This window comes from Balaenoptera physalus, assembly GCF_965194825.1.
Source record: "Balaenoptera physalus genome assembly, chromosome: 20".
Lineage (NCBI taxonomy): Eukaryota > Metazoa > Chordata > Mammalia > Artiodactyla > Balaenopteridae > Balaenoptera > Balaenoptera physalus.
This window is the reverse complement of record NC_138901.1, coordinates 15,631,635-15,641,397: the sequence shown is the minus strand read 5'-3', so window position 1 is coordinate 15,641,397 and position 9,763 is coordinate 15,631,635.

The window sequence follows — 9,763 nt, the reverse complement described above, 5'->3', positions numbered from 1 at the left end:
ACCTACCGCCCTTTTCTTGGAGGGGCTCACTTGTCTGGGAAGCCCATGAAGCTTCAGATGTGGCTGGATATACAGGGGCTCCAATGATGTCAGAATTCTAGCTCTCTTTCCATCTTTCTGCTCTGCTTGGCCTCGTTCTATATGCAGGCTCTCTCCAACTTGCACTTAAGCTGATTGCTGGCAACTCAGGATCCTTATTTACCTTACTTAGCCAACCACAAGAAGGAAAAGAACTTCTTTCTCCTTATATCCATACACCTATGAAAAGACACTGCAGCTGTGCCTTGCTTGAGATATGTGCCAGTGGGGTACCATGACTGGTAGGAAATTGGGGCCTTCCCTAGTCCATGTCAGCATCTCAGCCCTGTGACAAGGGATCAAAGCCATTATGAATAACAGCCCCCTGGCGATGATGCAATAGGTGAACAGTGATTTCCCCCAAGGAAAGGATGCTGGCACACAAAACCGTCAGGTCCACTACACTCAATGTCCAATCATTTAAAACATTTTATATTCAAATAAACCCACTTTGGGCTACCAGCAGGGTTAGGGGTACGCGGTTTAAATTTTTCTGCTGGTATTGGAACTTTCATGAAAACGTTTGGGGAGCACTGATCCGTACACATTGCTTTTTCAAGCCACAGCTACTGTGTTAGTTGTGACTGTCCTTATCACACAGATGTTATACTTTTCAGATGGAAGTCTGACACTGTAGATGTTGTAAAACTGCAGGGCCTGTGTTTCCAATTTCATAGACAGCATCCATCTCTTTGCCCCACAGACCAAAACAGACCTGAACTGTCAGACTTGTGGGCAGCTGCAATAAAAGCCAGTCATGGGCGTTGCCACCCGTCTTCACTCCAGTGGAATGGACACCCTAGAAAGTGATAGAAGGGATGAGAAAGGACTGGAAAAGCCACAGGAAAATGTACATAAGTATTAAAAAAAAATAGTGGCATGGAGGAGAACATGGGGTCCCAGTGCTCCAATCTGACCAGCACATGCTTGACCTGCCTAGCACTCAACCTACCATGGTTTCATGCTCCCCAAATTGAGGCAGAACCCGAACGGAGGAGCCGCAGACACATCAGTGCCCCCCACCCTTATCCCTTTGCCTATCACTTCCAGTACAAGACGACCAGACTCCTGATCGCCAGCATCTGCATTTCCTTGTCTGAGGGTGTTCTCTGGCTGCTAGTGTGGCTGGCTGGAAGTACCCAGATATTATCCCCCCAGTGACTGACTGGCCAGAGCTGAAGCAGCACCCCAGCTCCCCATCCCTTGGATGGGATTGCTCTGAGGCATGGTCTGCACTGGCTCTCAGCTCTCCCGATGGGATTAAGCTCCAGTTGTTCATAGTAGCTGGCTTAGTAACACATCCTTTATTGTCAAGTTTTCCTCCCTTGTGTTACCCACTCCCACACTTACACCACTTAAACTACTTGCACTTGAGTCCTTATCTCCATGTCAACTTGTGGAGGTACCCAAGACAAGATGAAGATTTCAGGTAAAGATTCAGGAGTTTTCTTTAGGCTAAGGAAGGCTTTCTGTGGTTCTGGATAGGAATGGTGGGCCTATTATGCAAATATCCACTACTGTCTCTGTTGATTCATTTCGTTATTAACCCTTATGATATTACGGCTATTCTGAGGTCATAGAACTACCTGGGGGGCCAATATGACCCCATAACACCTCTATTGGTTAGTTACTGTTGCACAACAACAGTAACCGACCATAGTAATAATAATCCTTTATTATTACAGTTCATGCATCTAGGGATTGGTTGGGGTTGGCTGACCTAGACTGGGCTTGCTCATTCATGGGCAGTCAGCTGGGGCTCTCTTGCAGGCTGAGCTTAGCAGGGCAACTCTGCTCCACGTGTCTTTCCATCCCCCCTCCTGGGACCAGCCAGCCAGCCAGCCTGGGCACATTCTTCTCTTGGCGATGGCAGAGGTAGAAGAGTAACATGTCCAATGGAGCAAGTGCTTTTTTAAGCCTCTATTTGTACCATCTATGTGAATCTTCCTTTGGCCCAAGTAAATTAGATGACCAAACTCAGAGTCAAAGGGTAGGAAAATCTACTCTTCCCCTCTTGGGGAGGATCTGCAAAAGCCCATGGCAAGGGGCATGGAGAGAGCGAGGGATGAGGAACTGAGGCCAAATCTACTCAACACCTATTCATTTGTCCTCATAAGTCTTTAACCTTCCTACTCATCTGTCTCCTGGGAGAGTCCTGCAGGAAACACTTGGCTGTCATCTATTTTTGTAACTTTTGTAAATTACATTCTGACTTGCTTAGGAAGGACTTTTATCTATTTCTCTTATACAGTGAACAACCTGTTTTTACACTTTAAAATGGATCCAATAAAGGTGCCCATCTGAACTTGTCTTAGTACTGAACTAATGAATTTGAAATGAAGTGTGTATTTCAATAGCTGAAGCATGACGGAAAAACCAATTAGCAACCAGGAGCACTGCTTCAAGACAACACACAAATTTCCAGAAGTGTTTAATTGGAGGATTCCCTTTCATGATGATTCAGACGGCATTATTTCTTAACCTTGACATAGATGATCCTCATGCCTTCCCCAGACATGCTGAAACAGCAGTGAAATGGAAACACCTAGCATCAGTATTCATGCTGCCCTTTTTTGTATTCTCTGCCCATCAGAGGAGTTCAAAAAAAAGAAAAAAAAGATTTATGACTCATTGTTTTCAAGGACGCTGCTCCCTCTGCAGTTTTCCAAGCTGTTTTGGGATAAGATTTTCTCCTTGTTTATATACTGCCCACTGAAGTTCTTTTTATATCCTAGGTTTGTATGTTTATGGGCCCATTAGCAAACTTCATAATACTATTTTCTGCCCCTCAGTTGTCTTTGCTGCTTTGAAAGAGACAATACACAAAAGAGAAAGAAAATGTACCTAGATTCAGCCAGTGCCATTAAAAACAATCATATTGTTTGACTCCTTACTCTGATGATAACCTTTTATAATAGTTCTGTTTCCTCAGATCTGCCTTTTGGGATTGCCTTTGGGTCATTTCTGAAGTGGTAGGTTCCCGGGGTTCTCTAGGGAATTGTCCCATTATCTGTGGGAGCACAGGAAGGAATTTTACAGTAATTCTGCTACAGTGAAACATTTGCCTTGAGGCCAGAATCGAAAATAGCAGCTGGAAGGACATTTGGAAAAGGGGGGGTAGAGGGAGGTGTGGGAGTGCAAGAGAGGTGGAGAGGGAGAGTTTTTCACATTTGGATAAAAACACTAGCTCCAAGGCAAAACTGAGACAGGGCTGGCATCTCCCACCCTTGAAACTATCCCAAACTCAATTTCTCCTCGGGCTTGGCTCTCAAAGCCAGTGATTTCAGTGTCGAGTCGAGCGTGCTGGCCGGGGTCAGCACACTGCTCTTGGCGATGAACAGCGAGCACCAAGATTCCTGGATGTCAGCCAGCAGCACTGGCCTCTCTTCCACCACACCAAGAGGTGCAGAAAGACTGCTGCCCCTCCCACAGCAAGTTAGCCTCCAAAACGTACAGCAGCTTCCTGGAGTAACTTGAAATTGAAGAACTAGCGTCAGTCCTCTGAAAACTTGCAGAAGAGATGCTTAACCTTTACCAATAAGTGTCCTTGCAATAAAGGACACAAATTATAGAAGGCGAGGGCAAGAGCCTAAGAGAAATAAACAAAGGAATGTAAACTAGGAACAGAGGCACCTACCTCATCATGGTATAAGAGATCGTAGCAGCTAGTCTGCCAAGATGGCCCCCAGTGAATCACACTTCTCAGCACCAGCCCTTTATGCCCTTGTAAAATTTCCTCCCTTGAATCTGGGTTGCCTTGTGACTTACTTGTCACTACTAGAATATGGCTTAAATGACACTGTCGGTCTTCTGAAGCTAGGTCATAAGAAGCCTTGCAGCTTCTGCTTTGGTCTCCTAGACAAAAGGAGATCCTCCCTTGGGACACTCCTTCTCGAACCCAGCCACCAAGCTGTGAGCAGCCCAAGCCACATGGAGAATCCAGGTGCAGACATTCTAGTTGACAACCCAGCTCTGCTCCTTGCTGACAGCCTGCATTGACTGTCACTTCAGATGACTCCAGCTCCAGCTGCCACTGGTCTGCAACCACATGAGATACCTCAAGAAAAACCGCCCAGTCGAGACCACTGAATACACAGAACATGAGATAATCAGTTGTTGTGTTAAGCCATTAAATTCAGTGGTTTGTAATCCAGCAATAGGTAACCAGAACAGAAGTTATACATTTACATGCATGGACAGATACACTTATGGATGGATCCATCCATTGATGGGTCAACTGAATGGCTTTTTATTTACTGACTTATTAATTTCTCAACAAGTATCTATGGAGCATGCATGTGCCAGGCACTGTGCTAGTCTCTGGGAAGACAGTGGTGAGTAAATTAATTATGGTGCCTGCCTCCAAGGAGCTTACAGTCTACTGGGCGGGAGTGGGGGGGGCGGAGATGACAATAAATAAGCAAACATATAAATCATTGTAAAATTATAAATTATGTCAAGTTTTATGATTTAAAAAAACAAAGGGGGCTTCCCTGGTGGCGCAGTGGTTAAGAATCCGCCTGCCAATGCAGGGGACACGGGTTCAAGCCCTGGCCGGGGAAGATCCCACATGCCGCAGAGCAACTAAGCCTGTGCGCCACAACTACTGAAGCCTGCACGCTTAGAGCCAGTGCTCCGCAACAAGAGAAGCCACAACAATGAGAAGCCCATGCACCACAACGAAGAGTAGTCCCCACTCACCGCAACTAGAGAAAACCTGCGCTCAGCAATGAACACCCAATGCAGCCAAAAATAAATAAAAAAAATAAAAAAAATTTAAAAAGACCATAGTGCAATGCTAGAATAAGAGAGGGAGGCCTGGGTGGTCAGGAAAAGTCCCTCTGAGGTGTGATTTTTCTTTTTTTTTTTTGGCCTTGCCACGTGGCATGCGGGGATGGGGATCTCAGTTCCCCAACCAGGGATCAAACCCACGCCCCCTGCAGTAGAAGCGTGGAGTCTTAACCACTGGACCACCAGGGAAGGCCTGAGGTGTGATTTTTAAGTGGATATCTGAAATATGAGAAGGAGCCAGCCACATTAGGGGTGGGGGTGGGTGCAAAGAACTTTCTAGAATAAGGGAATAATAAGGACCCTAAAGTGGGAAGGAGCTTGGAGTATTGGAAGAACCGAGAGAAAGCCAGTGTAGTTGAGCTGGAGGAATTCTAGGGGAGAAACCCTGGAGAGGGAGACCTGGGCCGCACTGGGCAGACTTGCAGGGCATGATGAAGAGTCTGGATCTTCTCCTAAGTGCAATGGGAAAGCGTTAAAGGTTTTTAAACAGAGGAGTGACAAGATCCAATTTACATTTTAAAAAGGTCACTCAGGCAGCCTGATTGGAAGAGGGCAAGAGGGGAACCAGGGAGGCCGTCATCCCGGTGAGATGATGGAGGCCTACGACGCTCCAGCTGGCGCCCTAAGAGACACCCCACAGCACCTGCTCCCCACTGTGTCATTTGGGTCACCGCTCCTCAAAGAGCCCCAGCAGCATTTGTCCTAAGGCAGGTGTTCTATGGCATGTGCTTCCGATTGATGACAAATGCCACAGGTCCATCAATTCACATCCAGAGAATCTCTGAATTGTTTCAGTGATGAAAATGCGACCCTTGTTCTGGCCTGATAGATGAGCAAGGCTTACAGCTAACCCATCCTGGCGAGAGGATGTGTCAGGAGCGCTCAACAAGCCTGTTTCCCTCACCCACCTCTCCCCACGCACCCTCATTTCACACAGGACACCACCCCAGGCTGGCTGTGCGCCAGGGACTGTAGCAATGCCACCACCTCCCCCACCCCCAAGCCGGCAGCAAATCCTGCATCTTGAGGCACTTGATGTTCCAAGTGCCAATCCATCTGGTTGACCAGATTTACTGCCTGGGTGAAGCTGTCTTTCCTGACCAAGTTGGCTATTGTTACTAGCAGATACTGGGTCCTTGCGCTGTTGTTAAATTAGCTGCGAATAAAGGGAACCAAAGTAACTAAAGCCTACAATCCTCATAGGCTAGAGAAAAACCTGTCAATAGTAATTATTCCCCAGGATTGTCATTACAAAGGTATTTAGCTCTGCAGGCTCAGCTTCTCTCCGACTTTCTCAGGATTTATAGATTGTATTTTCATAGAAACTGCCAGCCACATTTCTGACAAAAAAGAAATCATGCGTGTGTGTGTGTGTGTGTGTGTGTGTGTGTGTGTGTGTGTGTGTGTGTGTGTGTGTATGGCAAGCACTAAACTGAGCTCTCAGGGGAATAGATCCCATCACCTATCCCCAACCCACCCCTCAAATCTGCTTCCCCCAGTTCTCCCACTTCCCCCCAGCATCATCTACCCACTGCCTGTCTGGGAGTCGGCCTTGACCCTCCCTCTCCCTATGACCACTCACTGAATCTCTCCCTAAACCATTCACTTTTCTCCCTCTGCCCACTGCTACCCTAGCCCAGGATGCCTAGGCAGCAACCTCTCTGGTCTCTGCATCCAGACGCCTCCCATCCACTTTCTGCAGCTTTGTTTTTAACTCCCCAGACCCCTCCCTCCCTGCTTCCCCGTCATCCCCTCTGCAGCAGCCATACTGATCGACTGTCAGTGCCTCAAATAAGCTTTTTCTGAACGCTGGGCCTTCCCGTATACTAAGGAGATGGCAAACTAGGATCTTCGGGCCTGCTGCCTGTTTTGTAAATAAAGTTCCATTGGAACATATCCACACCCATTCATTTATGTTTTGTCTACAATACACATAACAACGTATTGTTACATACAACAGTGGAGGTGAGTAGTTGCAACAGAGGCTGTATGGCTTGCAAAGCTCAAATATTTACTATCGGGTCCTTTATAGAAAAACTTTGCTGCCCCTGCCACACATGATTCCTTCTGCCTGGAAATCTCCTCATCTTATGTCCTTTTTCCACTTCTAATCCTTCCCTCCCTTCACTTGGTTACATCTAATTATCCTTCAGCTCTTAGCCTAGAAATAACTTCCTTCAGGAAGTCCTCCCTGACCACATCCCATCCTCTGTATATGTTTCCCTAGCACTCTATTGTTGTATCACAACAATAATTACAAGGGCCTACTAGTCTCTGCCTTTAAACTGTAAGCTCCTTAAGGACAAAGACTGGGTCTGCCTTGCAGGCCTGCTTCTCCATTAGAGGGCCCTGGGGCAAGAGTATAAAGTCCTGTGTATCATTTGTCTAAATATTTAAGCATTATAAACTACATTATAAACTACAAGCTGGCAAACCGTTAAATAAAATAACTTTATACTCTTACCCTGACAAGTATTCCTTCATATATGGTGAAAAATACATATCAAGCTATTATTTTGATATGATTAAAAGCTGGCAAAATATTAAAGACAATTTAATTATTATTGTGAATGCCTGAGTATTCCACTGATAGACCAATGTTTAGATGAGTAACGAAAATGACACACAATTTAAGAACTATTGTATTATTTATTTTGTAAAATTTATTTTTGCCTTCGTTTTGGCAAAACCACCAATCATGTTATTATAATCTAGATTTTCACATAATGTGTGTTCAACTGCTTGTAATAATCTAAAGGATTAAAGATAAAATTGTATTAAAAGTAACAAAAAATTTGGATTACTTACATCAAAAAAGTAAATTAAAGTAAAAATAAGGAAAACGTGATTTTATATGTTATTTTTCTTCTAAGTTATTCAAAACCATGCATTAAAAAGGCAAAATCAGGGAATTCCCTGGTGGTCCAGAGGTTAAGACACCGCACTTCCAATGCAAGGGGTGTGGGTTTGATTCCTGGTCGGGGAACTAAGATCCCACGTGCCTTGCGGTGCAGCCAAAACATTAAAAAAAAAAAAAAAAAAAAAAAAAAAAGCTAAATTTAAAATTTAATTTTGTGAAAAATTAACGAAATCTTATTAAATATATCCATAAAGGATTTCAATTCTAGTGTGCAATGCCTATTAGTTGACAATGTAAAGAATTGGTATCACTCTTCATATAGTATATCTAGACCTACAAATGCACAAATATAATGTAAATTATTTAACATAGTTAATATCATGCTATTTCATAAGTACTCTGAGAACTGTAAATTGGAAGAATACTAAAAAGAAAATGGACTCTCAGCCCCCCTGGGAAATCATACTTCGTTTTGCACCAATCTATTGCATTCATGCTGAAAGGAGGATTTGAGAACGTATTTGTCTTGTCTCTTACCTAAGCCCTTCCACTGCTCAAATCCTCCTTGCATGCCAAAGAAGTGTGTTGCTCCAACATTAGCAGTGCCACAACACACAAACCTCTGTGGCCCTGACACAGTCATCTATAGTTTTGAGGACATATTGCCAGGGATGTAATGAAGCATCTTCCTGAGGCCTGAATGAGCTGCAAAGGGTAGTTGCTTAGAGTTACAGGTCATGCTCTGCCAATGCTGAGCACAAGGGCTCAAGTGACAGAAGCACCATGTATTCTTTAATAAATTTGTGTCTGTGTGTATTTGTCATATGCATAGGCTTCTAAAGTGAGGACTCCCTGGTAGGGCTTCCTCTTGCTGGAGTATAAGGGCAATATGGGTCTCTTGTCCATGGTTGTATCCCTACTTCTTACCATAGAGTCTGGCACATCGTAGGTGCTCAGTAAATGCCAAACTGGGTACACTGTGAAGGATTTTTATTCTTTTGGACCAGTGAGACACTAATATATAAATGACTGGTCTCTGGCCTAACCACCATTAGGGTGTAGTCATCTACTAAAGCAGGGGTCGGTAAACCTTTTCTGTAAAGGGCCAGATAGTAAATAGTTTAGGCTTTGTAGGCTACTGTGGTCTTTGTTGCAAATACTCTGTTGTAGTGCAAAAGCAGCCATAGACAATACATAAACAAGTGTGACTGTCCTCCAATAAGACTTTATAAAAACAGGTGGCTGACCATCACCCTGATACCAAAACCAGACAAAGACACCACCAAAAAAGAAAATTACAGGCCAATATCTTTGATGAATATAGATGCAAAAATTCTCAAAATATTAGCAAACCAAATCCAACGACACATAAAAAAGATCATACACCACAACCAAGTTGGATTCATCCCAGGGTTATAAGGATGGTTCAACATGTGCAAAATCAATATGATACACCACAACAACAAAAAGAAAAGACAAAAACCACATGATCATCTCAATAGATGCAGAAAAAGCATTTGATAAAATTCAACATCCATTCATGATGAAAACTCTTATGAAAGTGGGTATAGAGGGAACATATATGTCAACATAATAAAAACTATCTATGACAAACCCACAGCCAATATAATATTAAACGGTGAAAAGCTGAAAGAATTCCCACTAAAATCTGGAACAAGACAAGGATGCTCACTCTCACCACTTCTCTTCAACATAGTATTGGAACTCCTAGCCACAGCAATCGGACAAGAAAAAGAATTAAAAGGTATTCAAATTGGTAGGGAAGAGGTAAAATTGCCATTATACGTAGATGACATATTATACATAGAAAACCCTAAAGACTTCACACAAAAACTACTAGAAATAATAAACGAATTCAGCAAGGTGGCAGGATACAAGATTAACATACAGAAATGGTTTCATTTGTTTACACTAACAATGAAATATCAGAAAGGCAATGGAAACAAAAATCCCTTTGAAAATCACATCAAGAAAAATAAAATACTTAGGAATAAACCTCACTGAGGAGGTGGA